The following is a 23,488-nucleotide window of genomic DNA, read 5'->3' on the forward strand; positions in this document are numbered from 1 at the left end:
CAGCTTTGTGATGTTACGGTTGGCGTGTAGCACGCAGTGCAGAAATGATGCTCGACCGCCATGCCTCATCGAAACGAAGGGTGAATTCCCAATTTGTTGTGGTTGTCTCGAGGGGTTCCCGGTCTGGCTGGCACCCCGCAGCGCATACAGGCCCCTTTGTGTGTGTGCGATTTTAGAGGGACCCTTTCCTCGAACTGTCAAGCTCTATAGAAGAACTTCCGCGAACCAACGTCGCCTAGAAGAAAGGATCAAGCCACGACGATGACTTACAACGTCAGCTGGGACAATGGATCAGCCGTCTATCCACAACCAGACGCCCTTTCCGCGAATCAGCAACGCAAGAAAGAGAAGTGATCAGCTGTCTGCGATTCCCAGGACCGCGGACTGCCGCCAGCGGAGGCACGCTCGTGAAGACATCAACTGGGACAACTGGGACTATCCACAACCACACGCCCTTTCCGCGAACCAACGACGAGCGAAAGAAAAGGGATTCGCCGCCTATCCCCGATCAAGACTCGGTGGGTTGCCTTTGCGGAGGCAGGCTCGTGAAAGGACGCCGGGTGAGTGGGTGCCGCTGCCAAGCACCGTGGGACTCAGTGCATATCACGTGTCGTTGACGTGAGCAAGATCCCGCCTACAGTTTTAGTGGGCCTATTTAAGGGGCCCCGCAGTGTACCTTTCCACTTCATTCTCTTCTTTATCTTTCACCAACCCTTAAATAATACCGTGCAAGTTTCGAACTAGATATCGTCTCGTCCTTGCCTGGTCGCCATGGTCTACCGGATGCCTGCAGCCCGCCGACAACGCCACGCTACCGAATAGTAACGTCGGTCGAGCTTCGATAAACAGGCGTCGCAAAGCTCGGCAGCGGTGGGGTACGCTACCCTGGAGAACGCAACAGTGATGACCGGTGGACTTCTCTGATCTTTGCGGCGAGCTGCTCATGGGATCCATTGCGCAGTGCTGAGAGTACACTCTGTAGGGCTGGCTTAGAATCACAGAAGATTGACCATGCGTGGGTTGGTTCCTCCTGAATGAAATGAAGAGCCGCACGCAGGGCTACCAGTTCAGCAGCTGTCATTCATGATACATGTGACGTTTTTAGCTGTATTGTGACGGATCTTGCTGGTATCACCACAGCGGCAGCAGAACTTGTAGGTGTGACCGAACCATCGATGTAAACATGTACGCGGCCACTGTGCACCTCATGTAAAAGTTCTAATGTCGCCTGATTCAGGGCAAACGACGGCATGTTAGCTTTCTTCGGGATTCCTGGGATGGTAAGGGGTATTTCAGGCTTGTGCAGGCACCATAAAGGTGAGGATGGTGTTGCTGCAGACATGTAGTTCGATGGCAACGAGGTACTATTGGCAACATTTATACGACTGAAAGTTGTGTGTGGCCTTTCTGCAGGTAAAGCAGCAAGATGGTAAGAAGGTAGTCGGGCAACGGGCTGAATATGCACCCTGAGAGCGTCGGTGGCTAAGTACGTTGATATTGGGTGATCTCGAGCTATGACAATCGTTGCCGCTGTAGACGCACACTTCGGAAGACCGAGACACGTCCTTAGGGCTTCAGCTTGCAGTCCCTGGAGTACACGCAAGTTAGCACTCAAGTTAGCACGTTATCGCAAGGTAGATAGCGACACTGCCATAGAACGGATGTTGTTTCTTTAAGCCTTTGTTTGCGGTAGCCATTTTCCAGTTTGCTGTATATGTGCGACATTTCTAATGCATTAGATGGAACTGAAGATGACATTTCTGGTAGGTAGACAGCGAGAAGAAGGTGTCGTCGGACTCTGATAGCGACAAGCCGCCATGATTCAGCTGTGTGAGTGTATGTGCGCCTTTTTGTGTTCCGTAAAGTTGTTTCAGCAAGGTACGCGTCGACTCAGGTTTTGTTATTTGATGTGTGCAGTAAAATGGACGCTAAGGTATTATTTTTATTATTTTCTTTTTTTTATACTTGGGCGGTAACATAACTGCGCGTTACAATCGGGGCTGCGGTACAATCGTGCAAATACGTTAAGTGGAATCAACAATGCATTTTTACATCGAACTTTAAGGCGCATATTTGCAAACTGGTCTCATTCAGGAAATTCATTCTAAGTGGATGCACCCTGCAAGCTCGCCGGCTACAATTCATAAATTGCCATTTGTGCTGTAAAGTAATTAATTTGCAAGATCATTCGTGAATTCTTTGAATAATCCAGCTCAAGGACTATAGAAATAAGTTATCTGCAACAGCCGATATGTTAAAAATTCTACAAAACTAAAAAAAATGATCACCCCATATATGCCGACGACACGCATTCTTTTTCCGGTAAGAATCTTGACAAATTTATTAGAAAAGCTAATTAAATACTTGTGATGCTTGAACGCTGGTCGAATCGTAATGCTTTACGAATTAAGGTCGCTAAAACAAAATTCATGATGTTCAGTCCGAAGGGTAAAAGTTTACTGTGTTCTGAATCTATGTGTTTTTATTCCAATAACATAGAAAGTGTGCCAGCTTTCAAAACACTCGGTGTTTGGTTTACGGAGAGGTTGCAGTGGCATCATGCAAATGTCACCCATGTTTGCTTAGCCGCCTCTCGTTTTATTGGTCTCTTATGCCGTAATAATCATATCCTGCCTATTAATAAGTATTGCTGTTTTCTAAATATCTGTTCATGTCGCACTTGAATTACTGCCAACACGTGTGGGGCACCGCCACACATATAGCCCAGAAAAAAGCTTGTCCTAGAAAAAAAAGAAAAAAAATGCGTTGCCCGTAATCTACAGCGTAACCTGAGGTCATGCCACTTTGCAGCTTTTTCGAATTGCAAATATTTCAAAGGTTTTTAATTTCTATAAATTATGGATGGCTTTCCGATACAAATATAAAGCAAAAAATAATATTTCAGCCTTGAATGATACAACAGAATTAAGCTTCCGCGTATGCTCTGCAGCATACACGAAAGTTTGAGAGGACACATCGCACAAATTATGGTCCCCGAGTGTTAAGAATTGCACTGCCGTCTGTTTTAAAGGATATAGCGCAGAATGGTATTGACGTTACGTTATGTAGCATGTCTGAACTTCATGCAAGTTAAGCACAAGGTGGCGAGATCAAATTCTGGCCACTGCGGTCGCATTTCAACTGTGCCGAAAGGAGAAGACACCAGTGTACTTAAACTATTTTGCTTGCGTTTCTGTGTGTTCACTTAATTATGTACTAAAGTTGCACGAACGCGTGATGCTTTTCTTGTCTTTTTTTCTGTTTTAAGATGTTTTATACGAAAGACAGATGCGTGCCGCTACTGGTAATGTACTGTGCTGGAGAAACGTGTAGTTTTCTGAATTGTAAAATCTGCTGTGATGTAAAATGTAATTTGCTGCTGAACTAGAACTAGGGGCTAGAAAGCCTTGTCAAGATCTGCAGAGCTTTTACTTACTGACCCTCCGCTTTTTGGAGTGGAAATAAACCCACTGATTGATTGATTGATTGGTTGATTGATTGATTGATTGATTGATTGATTGATTGATTGATTGATTGATTGATTGATTGATTGATTGATTGATTGATTGATTGCAACGCTGGAAGATGATGAAGCGATGGATGCGCAACGCGCTGCCACTGAAGTAAGAGGTATAGAATAAGCAATGACCCGGAGCACTACACATCATGCTTGAAGAATGAAAGCTGCAGACGGTGTTCCCGTTATTGGTCTAATCTCTATAGACGATTCGTTGGTTGCACCAGGTCCTCAGTAACACATTAGATCAGAGATAAAATGCTCATAACGGGCAAGCCCGGGGTTGCCAAAGAAGGCTGTCACTTTTATAGCGTGTAGTGCCCTATAAGTATACTCTTCGCAGGACGCTCTGTGCGCGTTTTAAAGCCAATGATTCTCTGAGAAAACAAGCCGTTCAGCTTTGAGGGGACGGTAAACGAGTTAACTTTAAGGGAGAGCCGCTGATTGAGAACTTTGCCTGGTGTGGGAACGCGATCAGATAGAAAAAAGCAGCACCGTTCTCGCGGTTTTCACATGCATTTCAGCTTTCGCATTTGTTAAAGCACCCACCACCCCGACGCGCTGTGTCCCGATTATTCCCCCGCCCAATGAGGTCGTCGCAACACCAGAGCAGAGCGCAGGGGAAGAAATAAATGGCCGACAGAGGGGCGTGCAGGGGTCAGCCCGCGGTAATTGGCGGCCCCTATGCTGCGGCCGAGACGGCCCGGGGTGATAATTCTGATTAGTCCGGCAGTGCCGGCGGCGAAGGACCAAAAAAAAAAAAACGAGAAAACGGCGGGATGATTAATGCAAATGAGCGAATGGCGTGCCATCGGCCACGGGGACGTCGCGAATCGCGAGCAAAGGCCCGCGCGGTATATCAACCTCTTATCGCTGAAACCGCTACATCGGAATCCTTTTAGCGACCACTGTGCAAAAGAGCCCCACGAAAGGCGGCCCTGCACGCGCGCGAGACCGTGTCAGGCATGTTTTGCTGCGCGATCGCTCGCTGGCGGCGGCGACCGCCACTTTTTGCGCCGTGACGGATGGCGTGCGGCTGACCACTGTGCCGCGGCGATGACCACTGCGCCCGCGGAGCCACGCTCTTTGGTCCGCGGCGCGAGGTGGCCGTCGCGGCAGGATGGATGGACGCGGGCATCCTGCAGGCGCGGACACCCCTCGTCTCGCATTAGGCCCGGTCCTCTAGGGTCTCTGACGACGGTGCTTGCGCGGTCGCACCGTGCCCGCGAATTCGCGTCGTCGCTATGCTGTTCCGGACAGTCTGAATGCACCGAAGGGAAAGCATCGCGGCGATGGTCGACGGGCTTGGCTTGGAAAACCGTAGGCTCGTATATATTCAACTCGTACACGCCGGTGCTCGCATGAACTGCACTTTATTTACGAAGCACCCGGCCCTGAATTACCTTTCTTCGTTTACTCAGGTCGTGGAGAACAAAACAAAGTCCGTAGCACGGTGACACTGTGGAATATTACTCGACTGGAGCTTCGCAGAACTAACAACCTTGGGAGCGGACTTTTAGAGGATGTACTGTCAAATTACGGTGAAAAAATAACTGATGCGTAACAAGAACAAGTTTGTTGCCTTTTGTGCTGTCAACGCGTGCAGTTGATTGCAAAAGCCTTCAGAGCAAGAAATTCTAAAAAGTTATATATTCTTACAAGGTCGCCACGCATATTTAAATGTCCGTGAACGGTGTGGTGGTCGCACGGGGTAGTACTAATCCGTTGCGCCTTTTGATTGGAAGGTGGGTGCATTGGCTCTGCAGATATTTCGTTTTTTTTTTCTTCTCGCATCCCAAGCTCCGAAAACTATTCGCGGTCATTAGTACCTGCTATGTAACCACTTGATTATTTTGATTAGAGCACGCGCTTCTGTGTTTAGAAGTAAATCTCCATCGGCATCTGGCTGCATAACTAAATAATAGGCGACATAACAAAAGGCAGTGATATCGATACATGACACCTGCGTGATAGACTGCTGTCGATGGGAAGGACGAAAGGTGCATGTAGGCTGACACACATGAAAAATCACAGATCGTCCAGCGGTAATGTCTGTTTGTATTCTTATTTTCTTATTTTTTAACTGAAAAAGCAAAGGAACATCTAGCAATTAGATACAACAGCTGAATGCATTCACCCGACTCGATACCTAATTTGCCCCCTTTTTTTTTACACGCAAAGTGTAATGGTTGCAATCACGTTATAGAAAGCCAGAAACGTGTGACAGAACCCTTTGAAAATTCTCTAACTATACTGGCACGGAAAAACATGCTGATGCCGGCTGAAAACAAAACTTAGTTCCATTGCTGCCTGCACGACATAGGAAGATGACTGCCAATTCCTGAAAAAAAAAAAAAGAACAAAACTGTTCAATGACACTATCATCAAGAACAAGTCAATGATTAGGTTCGCGTCGTTAGCTCATGCCTATCTTATGTTGAATGTCCCGTCCTTATTTTTGGCGACGTGTTTATTAAGATCCCGAGTACGTCGTATCAATCCTCTTCTTCCTCGTTATTGCCGAGAAGTTTAAAATTTTGACCGCACTACAACGCACAACAGCCTCTTCCTCTTGTGAGGAGCGAACAGGTTCGTACGCTCGTTTAAAAGACAAAGAAAAGCTTGAATGTGTTCTTTTTGACGCTCCTTTGTGTCTTTCACTGTCCGCTTGCCAGCCGGAAACAAACATTTCTTCTACAAGAAATAATGGAATGTTCAAATATTAAATAAGACGAACACATCCTTGTTTTCAATAATAATACGAATCGAAGCGTGGGCGCTTCTTTCGGCGCCCACATTATTGCCTTCGCAGCGCTGAACAAGCAACTATACCATGCGATGCTCCAGGTTCTCATTATATATGCATAAAGACAGCGTATATTCTTCGCAAGACCGCTGCTTTGACCTGCAGCAAGTTCCTGCTTGAAGTGGACCCGAACCGTTTCATTTATTTACTCCAGTGCGCACCAGTGGAGAGCGCGAAAAACATTAAATGAAAATTTTAATTCCGCCGCACAGGGTAAACAACGCACAATATTTGGGGAACGAGGCTTTATGAACTTGAACGCTTGAAAGAGAGGAAAAAAAGAAAAGTCAAGGTGTACTGTATCGCACGTTTGTGCCATTCTCTGGTGTGTTCGGCGATCCGCTTTTTGTAACCTGTTGTTGAATTATTTATTTCACCACAGGACGGAGGTATGGGGCGAGGGTAAAAGCTGCAGAGAGCATGCATGACTAGTCCAAGACCTCAACATATGCAGTGAGAACACGGCAAGTGCGCATAATTACAATGGTAACAATGCAGAGAAGTCGCATGCAAACAAGTAGACTTAGAATAGCACTGAGAAAAAAAAAACAGAATAGGATATTTTGTTCAATTAAAGCACGTAGATCTACTTTAATTGAAGTATACAATACACAAACAAGACTTATCATCTTATCAACTACTCGGGCTTTTGTCTTGTGCTGAAACATAGATATCCTGACTTCTTTCTTTCTTCTTTCTATATTTGCACTTTTTTTTTTACAGGTGTATAATTTCTCCAAGTGGCTCTTGGAGGTATAGTACCCCAAACTAGATGACAGTAATTCACGTGTCGGCAAAATAGGAAATTATATCATATCTTTTTATCTTCAGAGGGACTAAAGTTCTATAGTTATTTAATTGACAAACGATCTACGCTAATATTGTCAGAATAAAATCTACGTCATAATTACAGAACATCATTTCCTGAAATATGGCACTAAGGGACTTAGGTGAATTCACAATTTCAGCTTCATAGGAGGCGATATTCAGAGACGTTTATATTTCTTTACTTGTACAAATTTGCCTTGTGGTCGGAAGATAATTGCTTTACATTTGTTTGCATGTATTTGAAGTCAGTTTACCTGCGTCCATGTGTACAACCTCGTTACAGTTACGTTGGCCTTGTCTATCGACTTTTTCCAGTTGGTTCACGCTTCCACACAATCAGGCCATCCACGCCTTACTTGACTTCTTAAAAAGTAAAAAAATAAATAAAATAAATTATGGGGTTTTACGTGCCAAAACCACTTTCTGATTATGAGGCACGCCGTAGTGGGGGACTCCGGCAATTTTGACCACCTGGGGTTCTTTAACATGCCCCTAAATCTAAGTACACGGGCGTTTTCGCATTTAGCCCCCATCTAAATGCGGCCGCCGTGGCCGGGATTCGATCCCGCGACCTCGTGCTCAGTAGCCTAAAACCATAGCCACTGCGCAACCACGGCGGGTGTTCTTAAAAAAAAAAAAAAGGTACGGGTCTCGACTCGGCTTTGAGTAGAATTACTTTCATATGTTTGTCATCTTCCTTCTCTCGTAAATGTCGCCCATCACGCTCCTTTTTGTTTCTCTCTCCTCCCAGCAGCAGCTGGCTAGAGCTATGTACCTCAGGCCGACCTCTCTGCATTTTGTATCATTACATATTTCTCTTTCTCTCTCTCTCTCTACATTGTACACCATGCTGTAAGTGTGTGACATACATTTACAAAGCAGTTTTGCAGTTATCTCAATTACATCTAATCCTCCCCCCTCTCTCTTTTTTAAAATGTTTTGCAGGTGACATCGCCAGACCTCACGCTGTCCAGAAGTGAGTACAAGCCTATTTTTAGTCACTAAGTTTTCTAAGCTACAAAGCAAAATTGTTTTAACCTGTTGCAAAACACCCTGTATCAATAAAGAAACAAATCACGAAACAAAATCCTAGGATCAGGGCTGTTTTAAGCTTCGGGCTTGTCGGGAAGCAACGCATTATTTCTGCGGAGGGAAAAAAAAATTAATGTGTGAGCAATAAAAGCGAGCTTAAGCTGTGCTATGTAACTTTTGCATGTTATCTCGCATTGCTTTTTCTATTTTTTTAATTTCCGTGACACTCTTTGGCGGTCTTCTTCGTCTTTCTATGGCAGTTCTGAGCTAACACCAGGGCTGTAGAATAGCGCTGCACGCAAAGATTTCAGCACGCCGCTGGGGTGTGTTTGGGGCCCGGCATTTGAGGAAGATAAATTTTCTTGAAGAAGCATGGGAAGAGTTATCTATGCCATGAGTGAGCGCTCCCTGGGCCAGAACCACCATTTGTGCGGTTTATTTTCCAACCCGGCCGAGGACAGGGTGAAGCCCGCGTTTCAGTGATTAATAGTTGTTTTCCCCTCTAAAATGGGCGAACATGAGCCCCACTGAAAGGGCGGACGGCCGGGGCGATCTTTCAAGACATCTTGAGACAACCTGCGCCACTTTCCTCCGAGGTGTGCGCGGGGCGGGCTGTATCCGTGGCCGGTCGTAGCCGGTGGCTCCTCCTCGTGCCTCTCCGCGTGGCTGGAGTAGAGGCCCAGCGCGGAGATGAGAAACGGCCGCACGAGACGTATAGGGCCCGGCGGCCGCAGCGGCAGCAGCTTGCCACCTGCGACCAGTGATTGGGCGCCGCCGGCAGGCCAGCGAGTCTCGGGCGGCCCGCCAGTCCCACGTCACCGGGTTGACGGATGACCAACTTCCCCGCGATTTCCTCGGCCCGGGAGACTTTCTCACACCCCCTTCCGCCCCACAGAAAGAACCGGTGACGCTCCGCTGCTGCAAGCCCCCGCGCGTTCTTTCTCTTTCCAGCTGGCCATGATGCGAGACGCATGCGTCTCGCTAGTGCGATCACCGAGCGACGCCACTGTCTCTAGTCTTTCTTTCTTTCCTTCTTTTTTTTTTTTCTCGCTTCACTCGTTCGCGGTGCTGGCGATTTTCGGCTCAATATTTTGCGCCTTAATTCCGGCCTCGGCGTCTGTAATTAACGGAAATGGGCTCCGGCCGTGAGAAATAGGGCCCGCAGGGGCGCACGCGGCCCCGGGGCTTTGTCGCGCCCGGTTAGCCGCCCGGCGTTGGACGCGCGCCGTGTGCACCGCTGCCAGCGCAGCTGCGCACTTGGCATCCGCGCGATGAACGGCCCAGCGGCATCGCCTGCTAGCAAGGCTGGCGGGTGCGCGTTCACCGGGTAAGCGGGGTGGGAAACGTGAGAGCCGGAGAACGCGCGCTGTTTGCGACAGCAGAGCAAGACGCGAGCTCTCTAAGAAACATGTCCTCCTCCGTCTCGCACGCAGACTACTTTGCGCCGAGGCGCCAGTGCGCGCAAATTGAGTTGGCACCCTGTTTGCAGACGCGCCGCCATTGCCCTCCTTGCCTTCGATCCTCTTGGCTTCCGTTGGTGCAACCTCGCCCTCCAGCTGCCTCTCTCGCAGCCTCTTGGATTTTTCTCTCCCACCTCCTTGCTGATTGGATGATTGCGTGTGTGGATCTCGTGTAGCCGAATGCTTGCGCTCTGTGTACTTGTTCCACTGTTCGTGCTCTCTACGGCCGCTTCTTTTGCGCCTCTTTGTCGTTTCCTTTTCTTTTTAAAGAGGAGGACGTAGACAGTCGTAGCGTGCCGTTCTTGTCGCCGCGACCATTTTGTTAACATTTGCTCTGCAAACACTCAGCCTACTTATCAGTCTGCTATGAATGCTGTGTAAGATTATCTTGGGTTTGTGCCAGGAAACCCGCGTCGCGGATGTTACCACAGTTGATATTGCGCATAAAACTTCAAAGGGAGCTAGGTATCGCGTGACTCTGCTCATATGGTGGCGCTAGTGCACTGAAGGAGATTGCTGAGGATGCCAGTGCGAGCTTCCTTGCCATCTGTTTGCCGGAGACAGAGGCATGAGTGCTGCGTGAGGCACACATAGTGTTGACACAGGGTCAGAATGATGTTTTGGCAATATCCGATGTCATAGATACTCTGCTGTGCCTCCACACACGCTCAGTGGAGCCCATTAAGACGTGAAGGAGAAAAGAAAGTAGGCTCTTGGAAACGGCGCACAACGATGCGGTAGCAGAGTAAATCGAAAATGAAAAAGCACGATATAATTCGAAGCCTTTTCCAATTTCCTACGGCACCGAATAATGCAAGGCCCTACTTCTTAAGGAGAAGTTCTTGCTCTAGAAATGTTCGTAAGTGCAGACGCAAGAATACTGCGGTGTTGGGCACATAGCGAAGGCGACCGACAAAGAGCAAACAGCGCTTAGATGCCCTTCACCCTAAAGATATCAGATGAAAGTTCCTGGGAGTCGTACAAATTAGAAAAAGTAATTGTGATTATTATTACAGCGTTCGTGCTCTGCGCAAAGTAGGACCTAGATGCTATTGGCGTCGGCCTTGTGGTTTTCCCCGAGAGTGACTGTGAATGTCGCAATACAGAAGGAGGGACGCAAGGATCATTTGATTGTGTATTGTGCTATGTATATATATATATATATATATATATATATATATATATATATATCCGATAAGTCAAGAAAGAAAAATACTGCTGTATAATCAATAATTATATAGTGAACTAAACTTGATCACAAGGGGCCCCGATCATGCAAAGAAGACCTAAAAAAGAATAAAAATGGATTGGAGTGCGTATGGCAAGCATTATCAAGCCATGACCGGCAGTTTACCGTGTCCTTCAAACGAAAAGTGCACAATCATTGCATTGTACAAGTGCTAACATACGGGGCAGCAACTTGGAGGTTAACAAAGCTTGAGAAAAATACATAAACATTTTTTTTGGGGAGGGAGGGGGGTATACATCAGAATTGCGTTTAGAATTATCAACAAACTGTACGCTTTTTTTGCAGTGCGGCTTCGTGACGCATGGCTCCATGTCGGAAGGCTGACGTTTTACTCTAGGGGCACAAGCGACTCGGGGGATAGCACACACACAGCCACTCTAAGTGCCGGGAAGTGAACTTTTCTATGGCGCGTCTCCTGTACAGGGGCACGCAACGTTTGAGAGACTGAAAGCTTCAGTGGCCGCTTTCTCTCTTTTCTTACCTAAATATTACTGGTGACTACGGAAGCCACACCTCCTCGTGCTTTGCTTTTGTCTCGTCTGTGCCAGGAGCGGAGGCGGTTTTTAGGGGATAGGTAATAGGGAACCTTCTTCGTGGAGCGCTGAGATATTCTCTAACGATAGCGTGAAGTTACTGCCAGGCTGCATGCTTAGCACGCCACTCCTGATTAAGCGGCCGAAAAGACGAAGTGACACGTGTACACACCGGAAACGTGCTTGCACAACGCACACAGACGCTCGAACATATCCTCCGAATAAATGAACGTGAGAGTGGTGCTTACGCGGATAATTCCTCGGAAGAGAGATCCTTGTGATGCAACCGCCGAAATGGTCTCAACTGTCGCCGCAGCTTTGGCGCTGACGCGCAGCAAAGCTTCTCCCCTCTCCTGCGGATTCCAGACTCGAATGCAAGCTCCCCACTATGCTCATCTCTGAAAGCGTCGGGGGGCAGGACAGCCTGCTTTCTGCGTGCGCTCGCAGATTTCTGGTGCTTAGGCTTCGCGGAGAAGACGCGCAGGGCGTGTTATAACGCGTGTGCATTTGGATAAAGCAGCCGTGTTTACTGCCGGATAAGGAAATTGTCCTCCGTACATCATGATACAATTCTCCACTTCACGGTGCTGGTAACAGCGGCGTTGCGTCTACATCACTGGTACAATGCTTCTTAAAGGACGCAATTAACTTACAATGAGATCCAGAACATGGCGTAGAGGAGAAGTTGCTAGAGGCGCAGAGAATGCCCAGCCATGACACAATGGATCAGCCTTGCTCAATGCAGGCACTGTAATTGTCTCGCGGAAGCCGAACTACCATGTCATGCTGATTACGCAGTTTCTCAGTGGACAACAGAAGTTAAGGAGCACTGGACTTAACCATATTTTAGGAGGGAGACTACTTGTAAACGCTGTGTGCTGGTGACTCCTCCTTCATGAATATTGTATTCATAAAATTTCAGTTGAGTACGAGTTCTTCCTCATTAGCCAGCATTCGGGCGTTCTCAATTCACCGTAGGGATCAGTGTCATAATAAGGCATAATTATTGGAAAAATAGGGTGCAGGAAGGACGAGATAAGAAGACACAAACAGGCGCTCTGTCTGTGTCACCTTCCTCGTGTTTCGTCGTTCCTGTGCTTTCAACAATGGAATACCAACTTGCCCAATTATCGATCGATGCTACTGTACCGATTAAAATCCCATTTTAACAAGAAGAAAGCCAAGGCGATTACCAAACGCGGGCGGAAGTTGCATAAGAGAATCCGTGAATGCAGGCACAGAAGTTCTATTGGCGTTGATGCCTTAAAAGAATGCGCATGCCCCATTTCCAGGTGATGGTGCTGTGTGCATGAATAAATAAGGCACATCACATCACATCACTGCAGGAATTGGTGTATATGAACCTTTCGCGTCCACTCCACCGTCTCGGACGAAGGAGCACCGGTGCATCATGCCACCCCCGGTGCGCGTGTTGTTTCCGACCCATCGCCGTGGCTTCATGACGTCATTACTTGTGCCGACCAATCAGTACCGCCGCGCCCTCCCATCACACAGTGACGCCATTGCTTGCGCAAACCAATCGCAGAGCGTTGCTATCTCATTGCGCATGCTGTAGCGAGATTACTACGCCTTATAGTGTTATTTCTCCCAGTCCATATACATTATTAGTTTGTGGCCGAGGACAAAATATTTAAATGCCAGCACTTCGTCCGTAAAGTACAAAGCGAGTGTGCCACCTGTACTACGTGGCAGCCCATTCCAATAAAAAGAAAAGAAAAAGTGCTTCCTCGTTATGTCAGTAATAAAGAGTTCTAGTTTGTCTGTACACTTGTTACCATTTACGGACTACCAGCTTACCAGAGCTGTGGACGGCACTAGCGAAGCTGATGGTGACATCCTGTGATGCTTTTTTAAACTACAGTGCGTTCAAACCATTTTTCTTCCACGTCAGCGTTCTGGTCCAGGTTCTCGTCGAAGAATTGTAAAGGACTGCACATTAACGATTCTGTCATTATCAACGGTTTAAGCCAGCAACTGAGTAGAATATGCTAGGTCACTGCAGTGTTATGCTCGTGTGCTATGTGGCTCAGCTCTGCGTCACAAGATGTCGCTACTACCAGCGTCGTTGCTGCGATACCTCTCCGGTAACCCGGTATTGTTACTACAGAATACAGGGTAACCCTGTACTTGGAAAGTTTGGAATAGCTTGACGTTATAGCACCCATGCATTACAACAATTTTAAGAATGTGGCTGGTTTCATCTCCAACCAATCTGCTTTGCCGGCCGGTAGCCGTTCCATGCTTACATCTACTCTCGATTGCGCGAGAGCCAAGATTTTTTATTCCCATCTTCTGACGTCAAATTACGTAACTGCAGACACAAATATCGGGCTTGTAGCGTTCAGCGTTCTTTTAACAGACCAATGAAGCGCTCCTTGTTTATAGGAAGTCAATTTTGTTTGCTTTCAAAGCAAATAGCATCTCCTTACTTGACAGGTTTTTCTTATCTACTTGGCTGACCAGAAGCGAGGAGTATGCAGAGGTGGAGAGGGTTGCGTGTGGCCGGGAAACGCAGTGAAAGTAGATGACCTGATGAGGAGGTGGGGCCAGCGTCTGTGATTGGCCGGCTTCTTCTTGATTAGATTTCGGTGCCTGGTAGAATATAGTGGCGGCGCGCAACGGAAAGGTAAAAATGCTGCTAAATCGCATGCTAAGCGAGGAAAATTTCGCAGAGCCACATCGTGTACGTGTTGAAAGGGCTCGACAACGTTGTACGGCCGCGCAGAAATGTTTATTATACGCAAATTAATCCATTGTCTCTAGCAGCTCCGAGTAGCAAGTACCATAGCGATCGGCGGGTAGCCATCTTCTGCTCATTTCGGAACGGGGAAGTCTCCGGCTATTCCAAAAAAAAAACGACAACAATGAAAAGTTTTGTTCGGCATGCTAATGCATCTTTAATGCGTACACGTTGCTCTGACGCAGTGAGTTTTCGCGCTTTTGTGACGTCGCGTCACAGACAGGCGAAGTGAGCGCTCGAAAGCTTTTAACCAACTGCGGAGGGCTGATGGGGAAAAAGGCGTAGAATCCGAAGGAATTATTTTTTTTTTGTTTGGTATAAACGTGCATAATCAGTTTACGCACGGTTTTCCTGACGTCATGTGACAGACAAGCAAAGTGGGGGAGGCCCGGAAAAAAAATTGACCAATCGCGGAGGGCTCATTGCAGGAATTGAATAGAACAGTTTGCAATATCTTTACGTTATAGCGCCCCTGCCAACCAATAGCAAATGGTACTTGAGAACAAATATTGAGTAAATTTGGCCTGTGAAAATTAATGACTCCACGGATTCGGATCGGAATTTTTTCATTTTTTGAGGACAGAATGCAATATGGCCGCTGTGTCTCCTGACATACATGCATGTTACAGCATAACAACTCTAGTACTTACCTTCTTGATGAGTTCTTTTTTTTTTCATGTTACAGTGCCTTCAAAACCCAGCGGAAGTCAAACCTTCGAACACCCTCGTGCATATCAATCACCTTGACATATAATACCGCAACATTCCCTCACAGCCCGTAATGAACGAAGCTTAGAAAGATTAAAATAAACTTGCATATTATAACCATAGGGTTCGGCGTGTTCGCTTTAAACAGGAAAGCACCGAATTTTCTGGGAGAAACAGAGACAGAAAAAGAAGGAACGCTGAATTTAGAGAAAATAAGAACAGAAGGAGAGCTCTCATTATGACATAAAAAATGGCTCGCGATGCGCCGCCGATTTTAAGAGTTGAGAAAGTGCGGCATGCCGTCGGATAGCATATTCTTGCGAAAATTGCCCAAGAAGACTTTTTTTTAATGTAATGGCTTTCCCAAGATATATATCTTCTTTTCGACGGTCCCGCGGCAAGCATATAAGATTCATGCTGCCACACAGATAAAAGCAAAACAAGATCGATATTATACGGCGTATTGAAACAGAATGAGTGTTTCTTTGGGATCTAAACGTCCCGTTATCCGGTCTGTGCTTTTCATTTGTACTGTCTTTTGCAACTGCTCAGCCTTGCTTGACTTTACGCTGTATCCTGCCTGCATATTTGCTAGCAAATGCATCGCACACGGCACACAGTCGTCGCAAGTTGTGTAGAAGAATGATAAAGAATTGTTGAAATCATAGAATCTGCTGCTACGTCTACAAATACGCGTTGAGCCAGGCGGAAATGTTTTCTCTCTCTCCCTGTATATCTGTTAGACGAGCGTGATGTGATAGATCTTCTTGTGGCATGGTATCTATATATAGCCTTGCAATGTCAGACGCCCATCGGCACAATTGTTTTTTGGTTTATTTTGAGATAGACCTGTTGGTTTTGAAATAGTTACGTGTATATCTATCTGCATGTGATAAGAAACGAGCGTGTAGTAAATAAGTGAAGGCCTGCATTACAAATTTATCTTTAGTTTAAGTGACACACGTCATCTAGTCCCAGTCCTTCGCTGATACTCCAGTCTCCTCTGGAAATGCAGGGAATTAGTTTGCGTACCATCAAGACATCAAAATGGGGCTCATTTCAAACTTCGCTGGTTGCATCATGCAGATTAAAATGCTATAATAACCTAAGTTGCCATCAGTAAACGCTTATCTCCGGCTTCAAGATAACCAAGTCTTAGCCTAAACGATAAGAAGCTCCCCTGACTCATCAAGAACTGATATAGAAATGCTTGATATAAAAGTTCCTTAGTGTCTCGTTCGAAACCTGTCGTGGAGGGATTATAGAAAATTTATGTCTTTTTAGGAGGGAACTTCCAGGCAATGAATACCATGAAGAATAAACATCATCAATTACAAGTTTCTCTGTCGTTCTCTCTCTTTCTCTCTTCCCGCCGTCTCTTGCTTGAAGCCGCTTTCCGCGACCTCTTACTGTACTCCGTGGGCTCAACAAAAAAGCGAGGACAAAAATAAAACCTGAATGTTCTGCCTGTCGCAGATTCAGTTCTTTATCCGGTAAACGATGCAAGGCGCCGCCGTTAGCTGATGTTGCGTGGCAATAAAAGCGCGGTATTAAGATTTTCTATTGCGCCGCTTACAATCTAAAAGCACTACACCTTTTAGTCATGCTGAATCGCGCGTGGCGTTCCCCAATACGCGTTCCACGTAGGGATGGCCGACACCGCAGTCTGCAACCACTCTGGCGATGAGGAAGCTATATGAGACAAATTTTATACCAGCGCCCGCAGTACTCGTCATCACAGTAGAAGACCATGCAAACATACGTCACTGTGCTTTTTGATGTCCGCCAGCTGGTTGATGTGAATGCCTGTAATGGAAAGCCTTCTTTGTTTTTTTTAATACAACGCACTCTTTGCCTCAGTCAGCCACTTTGCACCGGTTTTTTTGCTCTCTCTGGCACGTTTCGCCGAGTAGCGCCGTGCGGGCCCAGAAAGTCCGGAAGACTTGCAGCGCCGCCTTCTGTTGCAATGATCTCCGACGCACTGCGCTGTATGGAGTTGGTTACAACAATGTAATAGCAAAGACAACACTGCTGCGAAGACTGGGATACCCCCTTACCCTCCAATACTGCGAAGACGAAACGGTGATCGTACCGATGCACCTACGGGAACGTATAATCGTGGAACCGGTCCCTAAGAACATGCATCCACTCTACAACCAAAAGCGGCGGAAAGCGCGAGCACGGAAACTCCTCCAGAGAACGAGCGATCCTGATACCTACTACACCGACGCTAGCCTTTACTCTACACCACTAAAAGGCCCCAGAAAACAGGCATTCGCAACGGCAGTAACCAACCAAAGCCAGGTGGTGTCCTGCGCGTCTATACGAACCAGATCAAGCGCCACCGCGGAGGCAGCAGCCATAGCCCTCGCAATAAGAGAAGCAGAGCGAAGGGGTCGCCCCGCATACATCCTGACAGATTCACAAGCCGCCTGTCGGTTATACCGCAGAGGCACACTTCCCAGGTGCGTCACTGATATCCTGGGCCCCGGATTGACTGAGGACCATGCCGTCACCTGGTGCCCGGGGCACACGGGCCTGGGGGGCAACGAGGAGGCGAACTGCGTAGCTCGAGGACTTGCTGGCCGAGCTGCAGAACCCTCCTCGGGACCCCCTTCAGATTACCACGAGGAAACCATCACTGGTAGGCAGATTTTGGAGTACCAGCGCCTGACCAGACGGAAGTGCGCTCCTCCCCATCCCAACTTAAGCAGCCAACAAGCCAGGGACTGGCGCCGCCTTCAAACAAACACATACCCACACATATCGAGACTGCACGCAATCTTTCCAGAGGTATACACAACAGGGATATGTCCCTGGTGTAACGACCACACAGCCACACTGACACACATTACTTACCAGTGTATGGAGCGCCCAGCCCAGGCAGTATCTGGGCTGGTGAGCTCATCACAAACACTGACGACGTGGTCTTGGGAGGCACGGCTTTCCGAGCTGGCACTGGGAAGCCAACTGGCGACCCTGGACCAGGCCCGGCGATCTGCTACGGCCAGTGGGGCTCTACAAGAAGGCTCCACCCGAGATTAACCCCACGGAGTTCCTTCGTACAATAAAGTTTATTCTCTAGCAAAGACGTGTGTGTATATACGGTGTTATACAACAATAACTGTGGTGCACATAGTATGTATGTATGTATGTATGTATGTATGTATGTATGTATGTATGTATGTATGTATGTATGTATGTATGTATGTATGTATGTATGTATGTATGTATGTATGTATGTATGTATGTATGTATGTATGTATGTATGTATGTATGTATGTATGTATGTATGTATGTATGTATGTATGTATGTATGCATGTATGTAAGTATGTATGTATGTATGTATGTATGTATGTATGTATGTATGTATGTATGTATGTATGTATGTATGTATGTATGTATGTATGTATGTATGTATGTGTGTGTGTGTGTATGTATGTATGTATGTATGTATGTTGTCTCATTGCTAATGCTTGGCATAGTATTGACTCCAACATTGCATGGTATCTGCATTTATTTTCCTGCTTTCCCCTTTCTTTCTAACACCTTTTAAAATTTAATTCCGGCGTTTTACGTGATATGATATGATATGATATGATGATATGATGATATGATTTTACATGATATGATTATGAGGCCCACCGTAGTGGGGGACTCTGCATTAACTTTGATCACCTGGGGTCATTTAACGTGCACCCAATGAATGGTACACGGGCGTTATCGCATTTCGCCCCCATCGAAATGCGGCCGCCGTGGCCGGCATTTGATGCCCTTGCAATTAGCAGCGCAATGCCAAAGTCATGCACTATGCCACCACGGCGGGTGCCTTTTTTTTTCCACCAGTCCCTGTGCAGGGTAACAAAGTGAAAACTCACATTATTAACCTTCCTGTTTTAACGTTATTTCTCTTAAGTTTGTTAATGTCGTATAGGTGACTCGATAGGAGATGTATTTGTACGCTATAGGCAATACATGCTGAGCAGCTGTACAGCGGAACTATCGCACTTTGCTATGTCCCTTTTTTATCCATGTGCTAAGCCCATGCCACGATAAGACCGTACCAACGCATTTAAAGCGCTTCAGTATAGTGAGAGAGAAAAAGACAAAGAAAGAAAGAGAGGGAGAGAGCGAGAGGGAAAGAAAGAAAGAGGGAGCCCTTTAATGAAAGGCAGAGATTTTAGCCGGCGTACAGACATCGCTGACATGCTACTCTGCGTGGGGAAGGGAATTGGGGAGAAAGAAAGCGAAGGAGAGATTCAGTATAGTTATCTTCGCAAGATTGCTTACGTGGCCTACAGAACGAAGTCTGCCTTCTGAATAACCCTCCGCGGCAGTTAAAGTGCGAAGAGAGAGAATGAGATGCACGGAGACGGCTGAGTGGCGCCAGGGTTTTGTGCCCTGCAGCCTGGGAAGGGGAAAAAAGAAAGTGTCCAATAGACAAGAATAAAAAGAGCACAGGCAATGAATGGGGCGCACGTGCATGCATGCGCGAAGAATTCACAACAGGCGCGCGAAGAAACCCGCCTGTTTGCGTTGCACCAAGCTTGCTTTTAGTGGAGATAAAACGGCGCTCTTTTTCGGCAAACATTCCGAGTAAGTTGTTGTCACAGCGAAACTTCACTTGAACGACCTCGAGAGTGCTTAAAAGAATTTGCCGAAGGGAGAGCTTATGCGAAAGGTAGCGGGCGCATAGGGTGCCATTATCATAAGCTAATGAACCAAAATGTTCCCATATCAAACTCTTTTTATTTGTCGGTAATAACAGTGTGGCAGAAACTGTGCGTATAAAAGTTGGGAATAGGAACAAGCGCTCAACAAATGAAAGCAGAGACAGAAAAAATACAAGACCTCCTCTGGTGTATTCCGCGGCGCGGATGACGAAATGAAAGAAAAACATCGGGGCGTGCGCTTTCGAGACACGCGGGCTGAGAAATTGGATTGGATTGGATTGGAGGCAACTTTATTTATGCCTGCAGTTGGGCGCTCGCGCACCCCGACGAGGCTGAGAAAGGAAATACCGAGTGCCTCCGCGGCTCCAGAGAACGCACGCTGCTCCTTCGAATACTTTGCTCCTCGCAGCTTCTGATAATGCTGCCTACAGGGCACAATGCGAAGGCGCTCTGCAAGGAAGCGTGCCGGCTATGAATGTCGCAGGCTTCGTTGCCACTGCAGTCGGCAGTGGCAGCAGTTCAACATATTGCACTCCGGTACAATGACGGCCTTAAAACGGATGCTTCGTGAGTTAAAAGTGACAAAGGTTGGTTCATGAGTACGAGCAGAGAACGGCACTAAACGACAGGACAAAGCCCACAGCGTTGGTCTGTGACATCGTGTCACTCTCAGTGCCATGCGTTGGCGTGTACTGTATGCGTTTCAGAACGCCCGAGTTTCACTCTATACTCTTCGAAAGTGCCCCCAGTGATGCCTCTGAATAATGCATGTCGACTTCCAGAAAACATGCGATTCACATTTGTACTCGCGTGGAAAAGGCGTCTGCGTCGTGATGTCAACAGTCACTTCTTTCTTTCATGTGAGTCACTGGTAGATGATAGGAAACGAGGTGATAATTCATGCATGTTTTAGGTGAGACGTGTCTATGACTTACCCTGATACGACATCGTCCAAGCTTGCTTTCAGGCGGAACAATTGCCGGCTATGTATGCCAGGCTAACCCCGCCTGCTTCAACATCACCACCACCACCACCACTGCCCTTCAGATTTGACTACTGCAGATGGTTATCGGACGGTGAATGGGGCTGGGTTTGATAGACGGTTGCGTTTTCTGTCAAAACGATATATTCGCATGCAAGGGGCACGTTTTTTTGCCTTGTCTTAACCCTTGCTCGTGGGATAGGAAATTATTTATTTCTCTCTAACTAAACAAGAAGCAGGTGGTTGCCTGGAGGCAATTGCAGACACACATGTATCCGAACCCGGCGTTCGATCCTTGGCCTCTGCTACTCCGACCTTTATTCATTCGATGAGTGTAAAGCGTGTGGTGCCAGAGCAACGCTCCAGCACATGCTGTGGGAATGCACCGGTAGCGAGTCGGTCTACCATGTGTACCCCGACGAACGGGGTAGACATGGCAGTCTCGAACCGCGGGACGCGTTGGGAGGCGGCCCTGCTCAGCCACGACCTCGCCGATCAACTATGGGCCGTCCGGCACGCCGAGGAAGCCGCCCGTGTCCAAGGGCTCGAGGCCGTCGCATAGCCTGGGGTGCTTATGGCCCCACCCCGCCAAAGTCGCCGGACATTTCGAGTAAATTTTTCTCTCTTCTGAGGAATTTGCTTTTTCGAATACGCCACTAGACCAGTAATTGGATTCAATGGCTTAGAAATGAGACAATCTTTGGGGTCGTGCTTGCAGTAATTGCAATTTAATTACAAATAAGAGGATTTGGCGAAAAAAATTAAACAAGAGGAAGGTTGTGCTATTATTATTATTATTATTATTATTATTATTATTATTATTATTATTATTATTATTATTATTATTATTATTATTATTATTATTATTAACATGATTTTTTGTGATAACCTTTCCGGCTATGACAAGTTTCTTACGTTCGATGATATCATCATTTTTAAATGACGATAGTACTATAATATTATAGTACACGTGTGGCTCGAGTAAATCACTTTGCTCTCTTGGTCTTATTTGTTTATTTGCTATTACTACTGCTTTCACAAAGCTCTTTTCACATTCTTCATCCCGCTTAATGCCCAACTCCACCTATCTTCCATAGTGGCATTTCACTGGCAACACAGCAATCTAACAGTCTTACTTTCCCACTCGACGCAGTGGCTCCCTAGCTATGGCGTTCTGCTGCTGAACACAAGGTCATGGGTTCGATTCATGGCCGCGGCGCGCGCACTGCGACCGGGCACAAGTGTCTGCCACCCCCTCCACAAGTGCCCTACACCTACACAAGTGTCTGCCTCCCGGGGTGGGAGGCAGACACTTGTGTACTTAGATCTACCTGCACGCTAAAGAGCCTCGGGTGGTCGAAATTATCCTGGATCCCCTCGCTATGACGTCTATAATAAGCCTGGTGCTGCTTCTGGACATTAAATCCAATAGTTAGAATTTTTTACCTCACTCACGCACCGGAAAATTGAGCCCCGGGATTCGGCCATTCACTTCCAACGAATCTTGATGCGGGTGCATTGCACGTGGACCTCGAGAATGCGAAGGTGACGTCAATTTCGAACCATCAAGGTGCGCCCGAGAGAGAGGTTGAATGACCGCTCCTTGCGTTATGTGCAGAGCACTCGAAATTCTCTCACATTGTAGAGCAGAAACACAAACCAGTGAAAAGCAGCGGCAAGTGTCGTCGTTGTGTTTCGAGAACGCACGTTGCCTATCCGCACTTGGAGAACGGAGGTATCCATGGAATATTCCGTCAACACCGCATGCTAGCAGGTGGAGGACAGACGCAGGCTCGATCGCACATCTTCATAGAGGAAAAAGCCGAGCGCATGAAAAGCAAAGGAAAAGAAAGGAAAGAATGATGATGGTGGTAGTGGTGGTGATGATGATGATGTTGCAAGCGGTTTTAGCATGGCAGTCGAGGCCGGCAATTGCGCCGTCTCTAGTGCCCCTTTCTCGATCTTTCTGGGATGAAATCTGCTCATCGTTTACTATATATTAGAAAGTCGGCTAATTTACGGCACGTTTAAAACCATTTCCTAAGATATTTCAACTGTTCAACGACTCCGCTGAAGTGTCTGGTTTTCTTTTACTTCTTTGTCTCATCAAACAAAAAGAAAAAAAAGGGGGGGGAGAGGGAGGGTACTGGGTCTGCCCTCGTTCATTTTGTCTTTGTACGTTGTCTTTATTTAAATCCACTCAAATACTTCTAGCGTGTACGTGTCGCAATTTTATGACACTGTCAATTACCAACAAGTCACGTCTCAAGCTGGGCAACTCCAAGAGGATGGATATGAAGAATATTAACAGTGGCAGAAAAGAAGAATGGAAAGCAGTGAGCGAGGAACTTTTTTGCATCGGACCTCTTCATCATCGCCGCTGCTTTGGCGAAAGTATGTGTGAGCGGCCAGCTTGAAAGGACGGAGCTCGCAGCGACGTGTCTTCTCTCGGCTTTTGCTCCCATCACGCTGTAGTAGCGTCATTAAAAAAAGGGAGAAGATACGTCGCTTTTCATTCTTCTTTTGGAACCGGTCTCTTTGGACTCTGTTCAAAGATTCTTAACAAGATACGTCTTGATGAGGCTCGTTGCAACACGCGCCATTCAGCGGACACGCTTTGTTCGCCTGTTCGCTTCTCTTCATTCGCCTAAGGTCCCTCATTACAAGATCTTTTCAGCTCTTTTTTTTTTGTCTCCTGAATGCTTGTCCTCCCCGAGAGCGAATACTTGTGTCTGTGTATAAGAACAGCGTTTTGAGCCAGGGTTTGAACACAGAAGAGAAATCCTCCAAGAGTAAATGCGGCGTCACACGCATTCGGCATCAGAGTGTGTCCTTTGAACACGGCCTGGTGGAGTTAGCTTAGAAACGGGTGTAAGAAACACTTGGGCAGGGCAGTTATTAGCGCAGAATTCCGGATATAACTGTGTTCAAGCGTCAT

Source organism: Dermacentor albipictus, chromosome 1 (assembly GCF_038994185.2).
Source record: "Dermacentor albipictus isolate Rhodes 1998 colony chromosome 1, USDA_Dalb.pri_finalv2, whole genome shotgun sequence".
Lineage (NCBI taxonomy): Eukaryota > Metazoa > Arthropoda > Arachnida > Ixodida > Ixodidae > Dermacentor > Dermacentor albipictus.